At 33.9% G+C, this 22,500-nt stretch overlaps 1 protein-coding gene across 1 annotated transcript in view; it reads right to left on the bottom strand.

Moving 5' to 3' along the window:
- Hacl (2-hydroxyacyl-CoA lyase) overlaps positions 1-22,500 on the bottom strand; it is a 320,106-nt gene that overhangs the window by 245,983 nt on the left and 51,623 nt on the right. The window lies entirely within an intron of this gene.

The raw sequence follows: 22,500 nt of genomic DNA, 5'->3' as shown, positions 1-22,500 counted from the left end.
GCCACTTGCCCTTACGTTCGCTCGAATGGCACTGACTAACCCTCGGCAAGTAAGATGCAATGTTGCTCTATCAATATGCTGAGTTGTTAGGTTATGTGGAATTCTCCACTGTGATGGAAATATACTGTCACCAATTCATAAGCGCGAGCTGACGTCATCGATCACGTGACCGCTAGCGCGGGAATCAAGCGAAGTGAAAACATACCAGAGCAATGGCTTACGATTACGTTAATTCTTTGGATGGAGCTGCTAAAACACATTACAATATAAAGTTAAATGCTTCAGGTGAGTAATAAGATATAAAATACAACTGTTCTAAATTCTAGCGACACGTGCAAGTTATTACAGCACACAAGTGTGAGGTGAATTACTGCTTGCCTCATAAACCAATCGCCTTCTCTTGTCATTTCGCTCATACCCCCCAAGTTGTCGTTTGGCTTTGGCATAGCTGTCTTTCTAGAAAGGCAGTATGCATGGAATGTAGTCTGGGTGTTCTTTCTCAGTCTTGTTGGGTTTACCTGTATTTTGGTAATTTAATATAAATTCATAATGAACACCAATAGACATACTGTTGGAACACCAACCACCAGAATGTTAAATTATATTAAAATATGTTAAATTTCATAAATACCTGAGATAAAGTGTTCATTACAAATAACCCGACTCTTTGGTGGGGACCATTTGAGTCCATTTTGGTTCATTTGCTGGCATGCTGCAAGCCACTTATCCCTCCTATCCGGGCTTCTGCTACGACTGGGGAATTTGTAAAAATGCAACATCTTTCCTTGCATCATATTGTGATTCTTGCAGTTGAAAATAACACATGATGATGGCACAATGGCGAATAATTTTAGCTTTAACAGACGACCGTTCATGCAGCACCACGTTGCAGTGTGGTTTGTTTTCACTGCGCCACGTGCGGGAAGTCACGTGACTGCTCAGTTACCCGGATTGGCCGCGGTTATCAATAGGGCCGCAACACATCACCTTATGACAGTTTGTACACGTCGCGTATAATTGAGTTAAGTGATCGCGCCCTCCAATTTATGACAGTCATAGTACTCTTAAAAAGGTCATTAATATCACTGTATAAAACACATTTTGCATACAAGGATTAGGATATATATATATATATATATATATATATATATATATATATATATATATATATATATATATATATATATGCATTATATATATTGAGTATTTTCAATATATATCATTACAATCGTAACTACAAATAAATATATTAATATTTGATACAGCAACAGCAGTTTACAAAAAATGAGTACAGCACTTAGTGATTTATACAGTATAGACAAGACCTATATCACGTAAACATTATACCAGTTCACCGATGGAACATTCAATTTCTCTGCTGTGATTTGTAGTCGTTAAAATACTGGTACCGAGTCATGGCTTGCCCAGAGAAATTTGCCAGTAGATGGTTAGAGTTGTTGAATAAATTGTATCATTATTCATGGAGTTTAAAGTTAAGACATGGTGTGAAAAAAATTGGATTTTTTGTTCTTCGACTTGGAAATTAGGGAAAGAATTTTTTTGTTGACTTAAAAAACTTCATATTCATAGGTGGAAAAAAATCATCGTTAATTAATATATGAATTAGCTCAATAATAATACAAAAAAATAACCAAAGTAAAAATGTAATATTTTTATTTATTAAATGTCTAACACTTCCTCTTCCTTAGTTTTCTCTCCCCCACAAAAAAAAAAAGGAAAAAAAATTAATAAATAAAAGAAAAAATAATATTTTTTAATACATTTTTCTCTCTACTAAAGGAAAATAAAAAGAGAAATAGTCCTCTTCATTAAGCTTACTCTAAAATTAGAGTAATATTAGTCGAAACAGATTCAGAACATTGTCTCTAAAGTGTTTCCAAAAGGGGCAACAGAAGAATAAAATATATAAAATCTATAATAAGTAAAATATATCAAATTCTCCTCAGTATTGATTCCCTTTCTAAAATAGAGAATAAAAACAGAAAATATTTTTTACGAAACTAAAAATGAAATTAAATACAAAACAATATAATGTTAGTATTCTTTCATCGCGATGTACCTCCACATAAATCCAAAATAACCTGTAATTGGATTCCAGTGAAAAAAGAAAAAAAAAACAAAATTTGTATTCACCACGCTATTCATGACCCATAATACCAACTTGCTTTATCAAAGAACTGGGTCATTTCAAAGTCAGCTTTAATCAAGAAGAAATTGCTTTTTTTTTTAGATGCAACATGGAAGTAATGGTCATTTAATTTTATATTTTAGCTTTTTTATTTACGAAGGCAGTACTGTTCAGTGTCTTTAGTTGGGATAATCATAATTTCTTTAATTTGAAATGTTTATTCTTTACTCACCTCCGCCAACAAAGTTGGAAGGAGGTTATGTTTTACCCCTTATTTGTTGGAGTGTGTTTGTTTGTGAACAGGTTGCTGGCCACAATCTTAACCATAGAGTAATGAAACTTGGGAGGATTAAATGTTTGTAAAAAATGCTGGAAATAATTAAATTTTGGAAGGTCAAAGTCAAAGGTCACGTTCACGGTCAAGAAATTGTCCAATTCACGTAATAAGCCATAAGTTTGGACGTCGTTGTCACAGAGACTTCAAACTTATGTCATATTTGAATGTAAGAATATTCACGCCAATTAATACATGTTAAGGTCAAAGTCAACGTCCAAGGTCAAGGCCAAGCAAAAGGTCGAGCAATAAGGTACCGTGGCGGAGGTCTGCCCTCTACTGTGTGCCACTCTAGTTTGGAATTCATTACAAATGGATGGAGTTTTGGCTCTGTGGCTGGGGAAGCCATTCAAGGGAGAGAGACAGAGGCTAAAAAGTGGGTTCAATTATAGACATGAACGATGCAAATATCTTCAAGTAATGCCTACTGCTTACAGTACACCGCTGGCACCAATACTCCGTTACGGCAGAAATCACCCAAGTTATATAAAGGTAAAAATCCTCCAGTGTAAGTTGCTTCGCAAGTTCGATCGAAAACTTTGCAAGTTTTAAAATGGTTGAGAAAGATTTTGCCCACTCACTGAATCCTCAATTTGTTCGTGCAGTCTTTCAATAGAAGTGTCAAACTTAGGCTGCCTTTGCCTCGGAAATATATATGTATATATAAATATATATGTATATATATATATATATATATATATTTATATATATATATATATATATATATATATATATATATATATATATATATATATATATATATACATATATATTCTTACGAAGCTGGTCTAGTGTAGAGTAAATACAATAGTTTATTCATGACTTTATTTATATATTATTTGTGCATTGAAGAGATAATTAGCCAGCTGATAAGATGAGTCCCTCTCGTTTAAATTTAAGTTTATTATGTAAATTACATAAGACTTTTGTTGTTAATTTCAATGTATTCTTTTTTTCAAGTTAGTATATGCAAATTCACGTTATTTTTAAGAATTAAGTTTTTATTTCATGTATTTTGTTACGAAGTCTTTCGCAATCTGTTTGAGAGTGTTATGTGACCATACAAGCTAGGAACAAGGGGTTGTGTAATGTTTTACATTTTTATGAGGTATTGCGTCATGTTTGTGAGAAAATTTGCAATTCTTTGGTCTGCCATGTGCTTTGGAAAATTCTCAAAAAACCTAGGGATAGGTGTTATCCTTTCTTTTATTTCGGGGACAAAGGGTGGGCAGAACTAGCTGACAAAGTGCCATCTCACTTTGCGTAAGTACATGTTCGAGAGAGTAATACGTGGTAACTCTGATGGCCTTAGGCCAACACCCCACGCTTCCGAGATCTTTGGGAATCTTCTGGAAGTAGCTAAGTTTCATATAAAGGCAACCCCAGGGTTGCATAAATTAGGTAGAGAATTCCAGCCTTAAGACAGCCATCTCCACCTCCTCTCTCTCATACTCAGCCCAGTGTATTGTTTTAGAAGTGTTTGGTTAAATTTTAAAGTTTTGGTGTGATGGGTTTTTGTAAACAGTGAGTATTTATAAAAATTCTCTTAGAGCTTTTGTAAATGGTCCTGTAGGAAGAGGAAAGGTACTTGAATTGAGATCTGGTTATCTATTTTCCTTAAGTATCAAACTTAAATATTGTTTTCACATTTAATTTACAGTGAAACAAGTGATTGTATAATTTTCATAAGTATTATTTCTTTCGTCTTAATGTAAGGTTTATTCAGATTTAATATTACAAATCAAGTGAATATATCATTTCAGAACGTAACATTTCTGTCTTAATTTAAGTTTTGTTCAGACTTAATCTTTCGAGTGATTTATTTGTTTTATATAAATTCTTTCAATGTGATGTAATTTATAAGGATTTTTTTTTATTTTTGTAAAGAGTGTATTATTTCAATCATCAGTGTTTATTACAACCTCGCTCGTATTCTGTAAAGAATCGTAGCTAGAGTTTGTTTGAATAATTCTTAAGAATAATTACCCAGTTTTGTTTTGAGTGTACTTAAAAGACCTTTGGATATTCAGTGTTTTATATATTGCTGTCTGGAAGTTATATAACTGTCTCAGAGTTCGGGTATTAATATTTCTAAGTGTAACAGATTTAAGGTAAAAGCAAACAGGCGAGTTTGGAATTCGAGAGGTTGTTTAGCTTGCCAGCTGTAACATAAATTATATTATATTGTGTTTCCCAGGCACGGGACCATAGTATAATATATATGTATATATATATATATATATATATATATATATATATATATATATATATATATATATATATATATATATGTATATATATATATGTATATATATACACACACATATATATATATATATATATATATATATATATATATATATATATATATATGTGTGTGTATATATACACATATATAATATATATATATATATATATATATATATATATATATATATATATATTATTTCTTGTCACATTGAGCTCCCCCCCTCCCTCGGGTAGGTGGGAGAGGGGATAATCATACCCTGGTGAGAGGAGGGTGCGTATGTGGATATCTATCAATATTTAGCTGCCAATTTTGACGGATCACGTACACTAGTATAGTATATTGTCCTAACACGTGGGTCTTCTTTGGTGACTCAAGTAGATTGGCCGTCTCATGATTTTGGAAGTTATAAAAAGAAAAAACAAATTACATTTAATAAAAGAAATGGGAAATTACATCTAATAAGAGAAAAGGGAAATTACATTTACTAAAAGAAAAGGGAAATTACATTCAATAAGAGAAAAGTGACATTACATTTAATAAGAAAAAAGGGAAATTACAATTCCTTAACGAAAAGGGAAATTGCATTTAATAAGAGAAAAGGGAAATTACATTTACTAAAAGAAAAGGGAAATTACATTTACTAAAAGAAAAGGGAAATTAAATTTAATAAAAGTAAAGGGAAATTACATTCAATAAAAGAAAAGGATAATTACATTAAATAAAATAGCATTTTAAACTCATGATGGATTGATTACGCCAAGTTCTTATCACTTTTGGAGTCTTTATGAGACTATATACTGTATATTATATTTCAACACTAGTAGCTTTTAAAATCACATGTTAAACATGATGAAATATTCAAAATCGAAAAGGTGAAGCACTTATTAAGTTCTTTATAAATAACATATGTTAAATATGACGATTTTAAGGAAAATATACACACATATACATATATGTATATAAATTTATATAAATACTACCGCTAGAGAGTTATGGAGTCCTTTGTTTGGCCAGACAGTACGACATTGGATTCTTCTCTCTGGTTACGGTTCATTTTCCCAATTTCCCTTTGCCTACACATACAACGATTAGTTCGGCCTATTCTTTATTTATTCTCCTCTGTCATACACCTCGCAATACTGAGATTGCCAAACAATTCTTCTTCACCAAAGGGGTTACTGCTCTACCATTGTTCAGTGGCCACTTTCCTCTAGGTAAGGGTAGAAGAGACTCTTAGGCTATGGTAAGCAGCTCTTCTAGGAGGACACTCCAAAATAAAAAAAAAATTGTTCTCTAGTCTTGGGTAGTGCCATTGTACCATGGTCTTCCACTGTCTTGGGTAGAGTTCTCTTGCTTGAGGGTACACTCGGGCACACCAATCTATTCTTTTTCTCTTCCTCTTGTTTTGTTAAAGATTTTATAGTTTATATAGCAGATATTTATTTTAATGTTACAGTTCTTAAAATATTTTAGTTTTACTTGTTTCTTTTCCTCACTGGGCTATTTTCCCTGTTGGAGCCCCTGGGCTTATAGCATTCTGCTTTTCCAACGAGGGTTCTAGCTTGGCAAGTAATAATAATAATAATAATAATAATAATAATAATAATAATAATAATACACACACACACACACACACACACACACACACACACACACACACACATATATATATATATATATATATATATATATATATATATATATATATATATATATATATATATATATATATATATACAGTATATATAGTTCACACATATGCAAATAAATGTATATATGATATGCGTTGCCTTTGGTAGCCTTCGTATCAAATTTGAATAGTATTTGAATAACAATATGAAAAATTATATTCACTTTTGCAAACTTTGAATAGTGATCAAATGAATCTCGACCTATTTGCATATGAAATAGAATCTCTTGTTGGCATATAGAGAGGATGCACGTATAAATTTACCTACTTTCTATTATTATTATTATTATTACTATTATTATTATTATTAGATAAGCTACAACCCTAGTCTGAAAAGTAGGATGCTATAAGCCCGAGGGTCCCAACAGGGATAACAGCCCAGTGAGGAAGGTAAATAAGGAATCGGATGGAATAGTGTGCCTGAGTGTACCCTAAAGCAAGAGAACTTTAACCTAAGACAGTGGAAGACAATGGTACAGAGGCTATGGCGCTACCCAAGATACGAGAACAATGGTTTGATTTTGATGTGTCCTTCTCCTAGAAGAGCTGCTTACCATAGCAGAAGAGTCTCTTCTACCCTTACCAATGGGATTGAAGTCACTGAACAATTACAGTGCAGTTGTTAACCCCATGAGTGAGGAAGAATATTCCGGTTATCTTAGTGTTGTCAGGTATATGAGGACAGAAGAGAATGTGTAAAAAGGCCAGACTATCATGGTTTTAGTACCATACTGCAGAATTTTTGGCAATAAACGAGCAATATGGGATGTGAAATGTTGAATGCTTTTGAACGAACATGATGAAATGACTGCGGAGGTTCTGTAGAGAGTAGGGTTCCCCTGCTGTATAGGACCAGAAAAGCAGTCCTTAAAGTAATAAAATAAATAGAAATCATTGGTTTTAAGGTGACACTAAAACATCTGAAATTAAGTCTGTAAAATTTGATGTTATATTAGTTCCTCGAAGCCACCTTTGCGATTGGCTAAATAATTTGAAGTCACGTTTCCGACTAGCTAAATATTTGTGTGGTTGACTTTTAAGTTTGGCTAAATATTTGAGGTCAGTTTTGTGATTAACTCAATCATTTTATTTCACTTCTCTGATTAGCTAAAGATTCAAGTTCACCTTTGTGATTGGTTAAATTATTCGACATAATTTCAAACTAGAAACAAAATAAAAAAGGACTTTCGACCAATACATAAAACGTAATCATAAATAAGATCTTAAATATTTTAGTAATCCACTAATTAAGAAGTTCATATAATACGATTTTCATTAAACCACTCATAACAAAATCCCTTTCGTAAACAACCTTTCCTTCCAGATTTCCAGGATAGGTTCAAGATGAATGAATCAGCGTAAAATAAAGGCGAGACTTGGATTCTCAAAGAAAGCGACGTCAGACGGAATCTACTGGAGAGGAGACGACACGAAATGGTTTCACTCTACGGTGAAAATACGTGACCAGAATACTAAGAGGACCTGGATCTCTTCAGTAACACAATGGGTTACGCAGGTGTTGGGCATGTGAAGGGAAAAAATGAATTTGTTCGTTTCGATAAAGATTTGAAAAAAAAAATTTCTATATATTTTTTCTAAAAGCTTATATTAAAATTTTATAGTTTCCTTTTAGAAAAAAATAAAATTTTTACATATTTTAAATGCTGGTGATTTAGAAAAAAATAGTCTTTTTTATATTTTTCAAAGAATTTTTATGTAAAACTTTTAGTTTCTTTTTATGTAATTTAGAAAAATCATCTTTTGATGCTGGAGATATAAAAAATGAATCTTTTCCCTCCTTTTTTCAATCAAATCTTGTGTAAAACTTTTAAAATTTCTTTTTATGTAGTTTCGAAAAAAAGTTTATTTTTATATACTTTCAATACTAGAGACGTTTTAAAAAATCAATTCTTTTCGATTTTTTAATGGAATCCTTTGTAAAACTTTCAGAAATTTTATAGAAACACTTTCTAAGGATTCCGAATACAGTCGAGCTCCATAATTTTGGAGATTCTAAAATGCGCAGACCTCCGCCGCAGCAGTTTATTCCTCGACCTTTTCCTTTACCTTGACCTTTTACCTTAATATACATTAATTGGTGATGATTTTCATACACTCAAATATGAACCAAGTTAGAAGTCTCTGTGACAACGATGTCCAAACTTGTGGCTGGTTACGTGAATAGGACATTTTACTTGACCGTGACCTTGACCTTTGATCTTGATTTTCCAAAATTTAATAATTTCCAGCTTTTTACTTAAAACTTTAATCCCTGCAAGTTTCATTACTCTACGATTATAATTGTGGCCAGGAAGCTGTTCACAAAAAAATCACACAAAAGGGTCGAAAAAATAACCTCCTTCCAACTTCGTTGACAGAGGATAACTTTGATGTCTATTGCCACAGATAATTCACACGGTTTCCAAGAGGTTACAATCAGCCACTTGTACGACCTTCATAAAATAAGGCAATAAAACTGTCGCATGTGTATATTAACACCTATGTAATTTATGATATATAATTATACTTACCACGCTACATTTTGCATAATTACTGATTCCTTTTAACGATATCATACTTGTTGTTGTTGTTGTACTGGTTGCAGACGCGGAAGAGAAGCTTGGCCGATTAGTGACCGAATTTGGAAGGGTGTGTGAGAGAAGTAAGTTGAGAGTTAATGTGGGTAAGAGTAAGGTTATGAGATGTACGGGAAGGGAAGGTGGTGCGAGGTTGAATGTCATGTTGAATGGAGAGTTACTTGAGGAAGTGGATCAGTTTAAGTACTTGGGGTCTGCTGTTGCAGCAAATGGTGGAGTGGAAGCAGCTGTACGTCAGAGAGTGAATGAAGAATGCAAAGTGTTGGGGGCAGTTAAGGGAGTAGTAAAAAATAGAGGGTTGGGCATGAATGTAAAGAGAGTTTTGTATGAGAAAGTGATTGTACCAACTGTGATGTATGGATCGGAGTTGTGGGGAATGAAAGTGACGGAGAGACAGAAATTGAATGTGTTTGAGATGAAGTGTCTAAGGAGTATGGCTGGTGTATCTCGAGTAAATAGGGTTAGGAACGAAGTGGTGAGAGTGAGAACGGGTGTAAGAAATGAATTAGCAGCTAGAGTGGATATGAATGTGTTGAGGTGGTTTGGCCATGTTGAGAGAATGGAAAATGGCTGTCTGCTAAAGAAAGTGATGAATGCAAGAGTTGATGGGAGAAGTACAAGAGGAAGGCCAAGGTTTGGGTGGATGGATGGAGTAAAGGAAGCTCTGGGTGATAGGAGGATAGATGTGAGAGAGGCAAGAGAGCGTGCTAGAAATAGGAATGAATGGCGAGCGATTGTGACGCAGTTCCGGTAGGCCCTGCTGCTTCCTCCAGTGCCTTGGATGACCGCGGAGGTAGCAGCAGTAGGGGATTCAGCATTATGAAGCTTCATCTGTGGTGGATAATGTGGGAGAGTGGGCTGTGCCACCCTAGCAGTAACAGCTGAACTCGGTTGAGTCCTTTGTCAGGCTGGGAGGAACATAGAGAGGAGACGTCCCCCATTTTTGTTTCATTTGTTTGATGTCGGCTACCCCTCAAAATTGGGGGAAGTGCCTTGGTATATGTATGTATGTATATTTGGTAAGACCTTGATATTGTGTAATGCATACACACATGTATACATATATACACATACAGTATACATAATATATACTGTATATACACATATTTATGTATGTATACAGTACATATATACAGTATATATATATATATATATATATATATATATATATATATATATATATATATATATATATATATATACACATACGTGTGTGTATGTGTGTGCATACGTATGTTTACATGAGAGAGAGAGAGAGAGAGAGAGAGAGAGAGAGAGAGAGAGAGAGAGAGAGAGAGAGAGAGAGAGAGAGAGAGAGAGATGCTTCTTCTGTCAGGGGAGGCAGCAGTGTGATATAAATATATATATATATATATATATATATATATATATATATATATATATATATATATATATATATATATATATATATATATATATATATATATATATTTATATGTATATATATACATATATATATGTACTTTATATATACGTATATAAATAAATAAATAAATATATATATGTATATATATTATATATATTATATGTATATATATATATATATATATATATATATATATATATATATATATATATATATATATATATATATATATATATATATAAAACCACAAAGACCAATTAACTTCTCTAGTTCCCTTACTTCATGGATATACTTATTCAGTACAAGAATAAAGAGAAGACATTTTTAAATTAAAAGAAAAAAAATAACATTAGTTGACTTCATTACTAGGTTTGGTTAAATTGGAATTTTGCAAGTTGCAAAGTATAAAATATAAGGAAATAGAATATGAAAAAAAATATTAAAAAATACATTGCCTGCAAGGAAGCAAAGCATTCTGGACAATGATATTTACAAATCTCCTGCATATGGAAGATTTATTCAAACAAATCACAGTAAAAATACTCGGTATTTCTGGAATTTGATGTTTTGATTTTAAAATTCCTGTTTGCGTGAGGGGAAAACAGATTTCAGTGATGGGAAAATGGCTGGAACGTGAGATGTACAGGTTTTGAATATCTTCTAAAAAACTATGATGTATGGTATGTGGAGCCTATTCTGAAACTCAAATATATGGGGACGATTATAATAGTTATAACTGAAATTCTATGGGATTTGAATATTATTGGAGTTTCATACGCTCTGGAAGAAAATATTATCGTATATTATAAAATCTCTGGATTATGATCATCACTTGAATTTGAAATTCCCAGAATTATGCAACATTTGGAATGGGAAATTGACTGGAAATTGCATGTTTTTTAATCGTTAACAACTCTCGAGTTCTTAATTTATTTTACACTTGTGATTCTTCCTTCCAGTCACTGGGAGAAACGAAAATAGTGTTGTGGCCGATGTGGTAACGTCCCTGACTGGTGAACGCCAGACTGGGGTTCGAGTCCCGCTAAAACCCATTAGTTCCTTTGGTCGCTGCAACCTCACCATCATTGTGAGCTAAGGATGGGATGTTTTGGGGGAGACTACAGGTCTATCTGCTGTTTCATTAAAAGCCATTGCCTGGCCCTACTTGGTCCTAGCTTAGGTGGAGAGGGGGCTTGGGCGCTGATCATATGTATTTATGGTCAGTCTCTAGGGCACTGTCCTGCTTGATAGGGTAATGTCACTGTCCCTTGCCTCTGCCATTCATGAGTGGCCTTTGAACCTTTAAGCCTTTAAACATAAACCGAAGGTGTATTTAAGACAGTTTGTAGGGTTCTTTAGCGAAGTAATTGAAATGAACAGTTTTCCGCTTCTTATATAAACCCAATAAACGACCAATTTTAAATTACGAACGTCTATTTGGTTCTATACCTAACATGATTTTGTCTAAATAAATTTTGCTGGTAGTTTTTAGTTTAGAATTGGGGTCTTTGGACTTGTAGTAATTTGAAACCAGACTTGTAACCTAATTAGTAATTATAACGCTAATGAAAATAATCGTAAAAATAAGAGAAGGTTTCGTTCATAAAGTCAGAATCAGTTACAGTCGGTTTCCCGTTACTCCGGACGGATGACGATAAAAAGATTTGGCCTTTATACCTAAAGAAAGGGGAAGGAAAAAATATGCTCACTCCCAACAGCTGTCCTTCCTGGTCGAAGACTCTTCAACAAAGCTAATCCTCCGAAGGCTAACTAGACACACGTAAGGTCGAAAATACTTGCATTTTCAATGCCGCAGACGCACTCGTGGCCCAAGTATCGTTTAGCACTATCCTGCTGCCTTCACGTGATCTTGCGGATATTGCGAAGGTATTTTTCGCTGACTCTAATCATTGGATCTTATCACGGGTCAATGGACAAAAAACTCTCTCTCTCTCTCTCTCTCTCTCTCTCTCTCTCTCTCTCTCTCTCTCTCTCTCTCTCTCTCTCTCTCTCTCTCTCTGTGGAAGCCAAGTTTCTCTGATTAGAACATTTCGTTGATCGCATTATTTTCCCCAATTTTGTTTTTGTTTTGTTTTTATCGTTGCTGGGGATAAACCACTACATTTATTCGGTGCATATAACCCAAACATTTCTGTATCATTAAAAAATGACCTCTGTACTTACAGCGTTCGCCTTTTTATTTCTTTTTTGAATTTTGTGTATGTACTTCTACCAATCATAATAATTCCAGTACAGGAATCAGCTGATTGAATGTATACTGTAAGAGAAAATACTGCTTGAGCGTACACTCGGGCAAGCTTTTCTATCTCATTTCTCTTCCCCGTTTATTTTTTTTATAGTTTGCTGTATATATGAAAGATTTAATTTAATGTTGTTACTGTTCTTCATATATTCTATTTTGATTATCTATTACTTCTTTTGTAGTTTATTCATTTCCTTGTTTCCTTTCCTCACTGGGTTATTTTTCTCTGTTTGGAGCCCTTGGGCTTATAGCACCTCGCTTTACCAACTAGGGCTGTAGCTTAGCTTGTAATAGTAACAACAACAACAACAACAACAACAACAACAATAATAATAATAATAATAATAATAATAATAATAATAATAATAATAATAATTACCCCATATTATTTTATATGAACATTAGAAATATACCGGAAGAGATGACAACAAAATGTAAAAAAAAAAAAAACTAAAATCTATTTAATTTCTTCTTAATCCAGAGGAAGTTTTGTAAACGTCCCTGCCCAGTAGTCTGCTGGACGGGAGTTAAAGACCCGCTAAAGCTCGATAGTTTCTAGTAGACTATTTTCTAGTGTCTGCAGCCTCACCATCCATGCGAGCTAGGGATGGCAGGTTTGGGGGTACTTATAGCTCTACGTGCTGATTCATCAGCAGCCATTGCCTAGTCTTCCCTGGTCCTAGTTTGATGTAAAGGTGGGTTTGGACACTAATCATATGTATATTAGTGTATGCAACCCGTCAAAGCTGAGGGCTAAATATTTAGGTAGATATGCACACACACAGGTTTAACCATTCCCAACCCCTGTCTTCCCTACTCGAGGTACGTGGAGAGACCAAGTAGTCATATGTCCAGCAATGCCGCTCAGCGTGACATGAAATATATATATATATATATATATATATATATATATATATATATATATATATATATATATATATATATATCCAGACACTTGCTCTTTTTTATGCCTGGGAGATGGTCAGTCTCTATGGCATTGTCTTGTCCCTTGCATCTGTCCTTCATGAGCGACCTTTAAACCTTTAAACCTATGTATACTGAGCATCAGGGCCGTTATACGTAATGACCTACTTAGATGAATACCATTATGCAATGTAAGTATTTTATCTGCCATTTCATACTGAACAATGACCAACATTGAGTTCTAATCAAAGCTCTACCAATTACAAAACAACAATTACAACTCTGGTAATTGCTGAATGGTAATCAAAACTCTTTCAATTGCTGAATGCCAATTAAAACTTGCACTTTAAACAATTTGGCCGCAGGGGCAGCCATTGCTTGCTGAGGTTTAAGAATTCTTCGTACAGAGTGATCTGTGAAAAAGTACGGCAATCCACAATCACAAGCACCGATATGATGTATAATGCGTAAATTTATAAGTATATACTGTATAAATAAATATATATATATACATATATATATATATATATATATATATATATATATATATATATATATATATATATATATATTGCTATCATTATTGCCCTGTTAAGGACAAAATACCATCCTCAAACTGCATCAGTTGATCTAATAGCAACAAAAAAAAAAAAAAAAAGAGTTTTTAGATAATATATAAAAAACACTTATTTTGTCCTGTAGTCATAACTTTAAAATATATTCGCTATCTCGTAATAAACTAAAATTCGAGTGTCAACGTGGCTTTTAAGAATAAAATATTGAAGAATATTTATAGAAAACTCTCTTGATAATACCAAAGGAGTGGTATATAAAATCCCATGCAATTCACGTGAGAGATTTTATATTGGCCCAAAAAGTTAAATCATCGGAGAAGAGAATCAAGATACATAAACAATTTGTAAGATATGCAATACAGTAGTTATTTACTTCAAAACTATTTATCAAACAACAGGCAGGCAGCCATTAAAGGTCTTACTTTTAACTTTCCTTCCAGTCAACAATTTGGAAAATATCAGGAAATCAAACAGTCAAAATTTAGGTGTACAGTCAATTTCAAAAGTCCACCGATACACTTAATTACGTGGACTTGATACACTCTCTACACTGGGAAGGTAATTACCTGTGAGTGTCTGTAGACTATTGAATTTGGATGTACACGATCAATTTTTTGGCTATTCAATAGCAATCTCTTTTAATAGAAATCTGTTTATATTAATTCAACTGGTTTTGGTCATCTAATTAGTGGGGATCTCTTGACTGTAACTTGTCTTTCAATTCCCAAATAAATATTGTAGTAAAAGCTGCTACTTTGTCTTCTTAGAAACATTGCTTTTTATAAAGTACATGAAGGAACAGTTTGTAAAGAAACTTCTGATAAACTGTGTTATTACCAGGATTTACTAATGTAACTACATCTACTGCAATTTACCAAAGTTGAAACTTAAGAAATTACAAACCATAATAAACAAAGGAGCAAGACTGATAAAAGGTGTCCCACCCCAAGAAAGGATCACACCCACAATAATTGATTCACACTGGCTGCCTATTAAAACAAGAATTGAGTTTAAAATATGTACAATAACCCATCAAGTTATCAGAAAAGAACGTCCAAAATATCTAAGAGAATTGCTACATATTGTGCAGTCAACATTTGACACGAGCATAGTTACAGATGGTTTCAAATTATTGAAACCTAGATACAGTATATGTCTACTGTAGGCTCTAGTCTAGTCTTTAAATATGCGGTCCCGAGACTATACAATAAGCTCCCACCAGACACCCGAAAGACTGAAAATATTAAGGCTTTCAATAGGAAACTGAAGACTTTCTTGTTCTCTATGTGCTTCGATAGTGTGGATTTGACAATAAACGAGCAATATGCGGTGTGAAATGTTGAATGACTTCGAACGAACATGATGAAATGAACGTGATGGTTCTGTAGAGAGTAGGGTTCCCCTACTACTGTGTAAGACCAGAAAAGCAGCACTTAAAGTAAAGTAACTTTCCACAAACATCAACTGGCTGAGTATCCATTATCAGATACTGTACTCAGATCAATTCTTAAACACTCATATACTAAATAATCGTATAATCTTTCAATTACCAGATTTTAATAATCCTTAACTAATCAATCAACTGCTAATTAAAGATATACACTAAAGGACTCCTCTATTATTATTATTATTATTATTATTATTATTATTATTATTATTATTATTATTATTATTAATTATTATTATTATTACTAGTAAGCTACGACCCTAGTTGGAAAAGCAAGATTCCATAAGCCAAGGGCTCCAACAGGGAAAAATAGCCCAGTGAGAAATGGAAACAAGGAAATAATAAACTACAAAGAGAAGTAATGAACAATTAAAATAAGATATTCTAAGAACAGTAACTATAATAAAGTAGACCTTTTACATATAAACTATAATTACATAAAAACACAAATGGAAGAGAAATAAAATAGAACAACGCGTCCGAGTGTACCCTCAAGCAAGAGAACTATACCCCAAGACAGTGGAAGACCACTTACACTCGGAATGAACCGGTGTAAAGGTTTCAAGTTACCCCCAGTTTCAAACTACCCCCCGGTAACTTGAAACCGGTTTCAGATTACCGGGGAGGTAGTTTGAAACCGGTTTCAAGTTACCCCCTCTGTTTTCAAGTTACCCCCTCATGAGAATGATAAATAATTCATGTGACATCGCAAATATGTATCAAGCATTTATTGCTGGTTTCGAAGCAGTAGGAAAAGTAGTTTAATTCTGTATTTAAGACCAAATATTGTGTATTAGTGAATTATATGACACGTTAAAAGTCACAGACTGTAATTTAAGGTTTTGTGATAAAGACGAGGTAAAATTTTATTTTATTTCAGTGTTCGTGTGATTGTTGATATTTTCGTATTTAACACCTAACGTGTCATATAATTCACTAATACACAATATTTGAAGTTACAGACTGTCATTTAAGGTTTAGTGATAACGGCGAGGTAAAACTTAATTTTATTTCAGTGTGCGTGATTGTCGAGATTTTTTTTCTCCTTTTTTTTGTTACCTCCAATAGATTCCATTCATGTGCTTTAGGTGCATGAGCTTCGGGCGGCAATATGCCTGGAGAAATTGACACAAAAATCACTCAGAATAACGGTGTTGATTATTCTATTATTTATACAAATGCATATATATATATATATATATATATATATATATATATATATATATATATATATATATATATATATATATATATATATATATATATATATACACACATCTTTTCAACAAGGGCAGCCAACGCGCAGCTTAAGGTGTCAATCACCAAAACTCATTTGCGGCGGTGCCGATTCTCCCTAATCCCGATGCTTTCACTTCACTAAGACAAGGGAAGGAAAATGACAAATTAGGAGATATGACATACACGTTGCCACTGGGTCAGTTCACTGAGACCTTTGGTCAAATCCTATTAAATGCATGAAGATTAGCTTCCTCATTCACTGTCTTGCACAGTAAGCTTCCGTAAAAACCATGGTAAGTTCTCATCATCGTGTTTTTCGCCCAGAAGAAAGAAAAATGGCATACAATGTCTATCAGTTTTTCAAATGGGAAAATGATAATGAATTTGTTAAATTTGGAATTGACCAACCAATCAAACGTGTCACAGATGCAACCAACATATCAAAAACCACTTTGTTTCACATTTTATCACTCAGTTTTTCAATTTTCCATTTCGAGATCAACAACAGAGAAAAAAAATCCATACACGAATCCATCACTTACTACTCTGGAAGATGGTTTAAATAGGATTTGATTTAGCCCATAATAACACACAGCTGCCTGCCTTTAGGCTAAAATCAGTAACAACAGTTGTTAGATTAACAAAAGCTGTGTTCAATGCAATCCATAGAGGGCTATAAAGTGTAACGACTTTACCGTAGTCCAGGTGTTTTCGTATACAAACAACCAATGTAAGTACAGAAGAAGCAAACAACTTGTACTGTATCTTGTTTTTATTAAAACTGTTATAATTGCTTACAATCTTGCTTTATTAAAAGCGTCAATTATTTACAGATATCATGAATGATACAGTATTTACAACATACATACAAATATATATATATATATATATATATATATATATATATATATATATATATATATATATATATATATATATATATTCAAATAAGCCATATATATTTTTGATATATTAATGTCTGGATTCTCTTAACAACCTCGGGATCACAGACCCAGGCGAAATCTCACAAAGACAAGAGCTTGGCTCCGGCCGGGAATCGAACCCTGGTCGGCAAGCTTATATAGACAGTGACTAACCCACTTGGCCACGAACAAAGATTTGTTCGTGGCCAAGTGGGTTAGTCACTGTCTATATAAGCTTGCCGACCAGGGTTCGATTCCCGGCCGGAGCCAAGCTCTTGTCTTTGTGAGATTTCGCCTGGGTCTGTGATCCCGAGGTTGTTAAGAGAATCCAGACATTAATATATCAAAAATATATATGGCTTATTTGAATATGAAAAACACGTAAAAATGTGCAAAATTTATCATATATATATATATATATATATATATATATATATATATATATATATATATATATATATATATATATATATAATGTATATGTATATGTATATATAGGTATATATGTATATATATATATATATATATATATATATATATATATATATATATATATATATATATATGTGTGTGTGTGTGTGTGTGTGTGTGTGTACATATATACTTATGATCAATATGTTGATTATACCTTATATAATATTTGCTTGCAGTATAATTATGAAATATTTCAAATAATGGAAAAAATAACCGTCAAAATCAAATTCCACCTCGTCTCCCTGTCTCGGAAAAATATGCGCCCATGACTGGTAACGGAATTTCCGACATTTATTAGCTAAGATATAAACATAAAACGTATAAAGGCTGGATATTAATAAACGATATCAATAGGTGAAACAGTACATGTATATACTGTACATATAACCTAATGATTGTGTTGACCCTGATCAAAAGCAATTTATTAATCCTAAATGATGAGATCCTGCGCAAAAACGAGGGGGGGGGGGGTAGTTTGAAACCAGGGGGGTAGTATAAAACCGGTTTCAAATTACCCCCGGGGGTAGCTTGAAACCGGTTTCAAGTTACCCCCCGGTAGTCTGAATCCGGTATCAAACTACCGGGGGATAAAATTTGGAGGGGGTAATTTGAAACCGGTACACCTGTAAGTACGAAAATATTTTTCTCTCTAGATGTTTATCAAAATCAGATATGTTAAATTTATCCATTGAGCTGAGTAACACATTAAAATTACAAGAACCTGGATAAAGAAAAGTCTTCCTTGATATGCAAATAAGCGAGACATCCATTTCCTTGAAGGTAAAACTATGTAAATATTCATGGCATTACCATACCTCCAATGTGAGTGGCACGAAGATATCGTAGTGAACAGTTCCTGTCAACAACTGGGAAATGAATGTTGCTATGAACAGTTTCTGTTAACAAATGGGAAGGAACTGAATATCGCTATGAACAGTTCCTGTCAAAAAAGGGATCTGAATATTGCTATGAACAGTTCCTGTCAACAGCTAGTAACTGAATATCACTATGAACAGTTCCTGCCAACAACAGAGAACTGAATATTGTTATGAACAGTTCCTGTCAACAACTGGGAACTAAATATTGCTATGAACAGTTCCTGTCAACAACTGGGAACTGAATATCGCTATGAACAGTTCCTGTCGACAACTGGGAACTGAATATCGCTATGAACAGTTCCTGTCAATAATGAGGGACTAAATATACCTATGAACAGTTCCTGAAAACAACGAAGAGGAACTGAATATCGCTACGAACAGCTCCTGTCTACAACGGGGAACTGAATATCCCTATGAACAGTTCCTGTCAACAATTGGGAACTGAGTATCCCTATGAACCGTTTCTGTCAACAACGGGGACCCAAATATCGCTATGAATAGTTCCTGTCGCCAACTGGGAACTAGTTATCACTCTGAACAGTTCCTGTCAACAACGAGGAACTAAATATCGCTACGCACAGTTCCTGTCTACAACTGGGAACTGAATATTGCTATGAACAGTTCCTGTCAACAATGAGGAACTGAATATCCCTATGAACCGTTTCTGTCAACAACGAGGACCCGAATATTGTTATGAATAGTTGATGTCGACAACTGGGAACTGAATATCGCTATGAACAGTTCCTGTCAACAATTGGGAACTGAGTATCCCTATGAACCGTTTCTGTCAACAACGGGGACCCAAATATCGCTATGAATAGTTCCTGTCGCCAACTGGGAACTAGTTATCACTCTGAACAGTTCCTGTCAACTACTGGGAACTGAATATCGCTATGAACAGTTTCTGTCGACAACTGGGAACTGAATATCGCTATGAACAGTTCCTGTCAACAACGAGGAACTAAATATTGCTTTGAACAGTTCCTGTCAACAACAAAGAGGAACGGAATATTGCTGCGAACAGTTCCTGTCAATAACGGGGAACTGAATATTGCTATGAACAGTTCCTGTCAACAACGGGGAACTGAATATCACTATAACCAGTTCCGGTCAACAATTGGGAACTGAATATCGCTGTGAACCGATTCTGTCAACAACATAGAACCGCATATCGCTATGAATAGTTCCTGCTGACAACTGGGAACTGAATATTGCTATGAACAGTTCCTGTCAACAACGAACAACTAAATATCGCTATGAACAGTTACTGACAACAACGAGGAACTAAATATTGCTATGAACAGTTCCTGTCAACAACTGGGAACTGAATATCGCTATGAACAGTTCCTGTCGATAACAGGGAACTGAATATCGCTATGAACAGTTCCTGTCAACAACGAGGAACTAAATATCGCTATAAAAAGTTCCTGTCAGCAACGAAGAGGAACTGAATATTGCTACGAACAGTTCCTGGCAACAACGGGGAACTGAATATTGCTATGAACAGTTCCTGTCAACAATGGGGAACTGAATATCGCTATGAATAGTTCCTGTCAACAATGGGGAACTGAATATCACTATGAATAGTTCCTGTCAACAATGAGGAGCTGAATATCGCTATGAATAATTCCTGTCAACAACGGGAAACTGAATATCATTATGAACATTTCCTATAAACAATGGGGAACTGAATATCGCTACGATCAATTCCTGTCACCAATGCGGAATTGAATATCGCTCTGAATAGTTCCTGTCAAAAACGAGGAACTGAATATTGCTACAAATACTTCCTGTCAACAACTAGGAACTAATATCGATATGAACAGTTCCTGTCAACAATGGGGAGCTGAATATCGCTATGAACAATTGCTGTTAACAATGGGGAACTGAATATCGCTATGAACCGTTTCTGTCAACAATGGGGAACTGAATATCAAAATGAACAGTTCCTGTCAACAATGGGGAACTGAACGTCGCTATGAATAGTTCCTGTCAACAATGAGGAACTGAATATCGCTATGAACACTTCCTGTCAACAACGGGAAACTGAATATCGTTATGAACATTTTCTATCAACAACGGGGAACTGAATATCGCTACGAACAGTTCCTGTCAACAACGAGGAAATTAATATCGCTATGAAGAGTTCCTTTCAACAACGGGAACTGAAAATTGCTATGATTAGTTGCTGACAACAACTGGGAACTGAATATCGCTATGATCAGTGTCCTGTGAACAAAGAATGGGACAAGGAATTGATTCTACTTGTACTGAAAAGTTTTTTTTTTTCATCTTTCTTACAACTGAATTAGTTTAATGAGTATTTACCCATATTCTTTATATTAGTTTTTCAAGTGACTGGAGAGCTTTAAACTCACTAATATAGATGATAATAGGCCACAGGAACATATGTATTATTTTGCTGTTAGCTATGATTGATAAGCTTATGCTCAACAACTATATCAAGACTTTTTACTGGCAATTGAAAGTATTACTCTGAAATTCAAAATCAATTTGTTCCCAAAAAGGAATTTTAGGGGAATTGCAAATATCATACTTAGTATTAAAAAGAATTGGTAATTTATTTCAGTTCTAAATGTTTCAATTAATGATTAGTATATATTTACAGTTCCTGGTTTACTCAATCCAATGAGAAATATTTATCAATTAAACATATCTTTCTACATTTATGTTCGTAGCTTATCTAGTTTAAACTCATCGACTTTGCAATTTTAGATATCGTCGGGTTAGGCAAAAATATCAATACAAGTGCATGGTCATCAAAATGTCAAAGGTTCCTTAAGAGTAATTCGCCAATTTTGTTTAGTTTTCCTTAAAATTAGTAACCTTGAATTGTACTGGGTCAAATGTTTATGTGAATCAAGGATATTTTGAGAGAGAGAGAGAGAGAGAGAGAGAGAGAGAGAGAGAGAGAGAGAGAGAGAGAGAGAGAGAAAAGAATAAACCTTAGTGTATTATTAGCATTATTATTACTAGCTCAGCTACAACCCTAGCTGGAAAAGCAGGACACTATAGATCGAAAGGTTCCACCGGGGATAATAAACCAGTAAGGAAATGACATAAGAAAGTAAATAAACTACAAGAGAAGTAACGAAAAATTAACATAAAATACTTGAAGAACAGTAAAAACATCAAAATAAATCTTTCATATATAAACTATAAAAACGTTAGAAAAAACAAGAGGAAGAAAAATAAAATAGAATAGTGTGCCAGAGTGCACCTTTAAGCAAGAGAACTCTACCCAAAGACAGTGGAAAACAATGGTATGCTGTAGAGGCTACGGCACTACCCGAGAATAGAGAAGAGTATTTAGTCTTCGATGGGATAATACAATGCAGATGACCATTA

The sequence above is a fragment of the Palaemon carinicauda genome, chromosome 19, assembly GCF_036898095.1.
Source record: "Palaemon carinicauda isolate YSFRI2023 chromosome 19, ASM3689809v2, whole genome shotgun sequence".
In the NCBI taxonomy this organism is placed as follows: domain Eukaryota; kingdom Metazoa; phylum Arthropoda; class Malacostraca; order Decapoda; family Palaemonidae; genus Palaemon; species Palaemon carinicauda.
Note: the sequence above shows the minus strand (reverse complement) of the source record. Positions and strands in the feature narration are given on the sequence as shown.